This window comes from Penaeus monodon, chromosome 32 (assembly GCF_015228065.2).
Source record: "Penaeus monodon isolate SGIC_2016 chromosome 32, NSTDA_Pmon_1, whole genome shotgun sequence".
In the NCBI taxonomy this organism is placed as follows: Eukaryota; Metazoa; Arthropoda; class Malacostraca; order Decapoda; family Penaeidae; genus Penaeus; species Penaeus monodon.
Window position 1 is genome coordinate 36,847,909 of NC_051417.1, and position 829 is coordinate 36,848,737.

Here is an 829-nt window from a genome sequence, read left to right on the forward strand (position 1 = left end):
CGAACCTTTGTGTCTGGGAATAAACCTGGAAGGTAGTTACAAAGCACTATAAACCTATGTCTAATTAACTTTATAAAGGCAGGTGCCCATATAACCTGCTACCTTGTCATGGAAGGGCTAAACAGTACAGTATATCTAGACGCTCTTTTGCTGGGTAATGGCTGATAAATCCAGAATGTCAGATTATATGGAAGTCTTAAAAAAGGTAATTTAATGCTTGACATTTTATGATATTAAAAGATTAATAGGCTAACATGTAATCATAGAAAAAAAAATATGAATGAAAGTGTAAAATGTACAGTTAGACACGGAAATAGCTATAGCAACAAAATTCCTTCAAGTAATTCTAATAGAGAAGGAACACAGAAGCGCGACACTCTGTCAAATTAATGTTGAATTGCATTACAATACAAATTTCGCATTTTATAAGCCTTTTTTTTAAATAACGAAGGGATTATAATAGAAAGAGCGAATGAGATAAATAACAAAAAAGTCTACATAATGTTCCTGTGCAGACGACACAAAATGCATTTTGTCGGCTGTGCGTGTGGCAGAGCTTTCTAAAACAACAAATGACCTTTAACAACGTTATGTAAAAGCCCCTGCATCGAGACTGGATGTGTATGATATACATATGTGGCCTAAAAGTGTATATTTTCGAAAGGAGAATGTACCATGTGTTACAAAATACAAAAAATAATGTATGATTAGGGCTTTGCTTCATCGTCACAATATTGCCTTGGAATTGATAGTGACATCATTGCATTAGCAATAACAGTAACTGACATGAAATAAAGAACCTTGATCTACTAGTATACAGCTGAGTAAT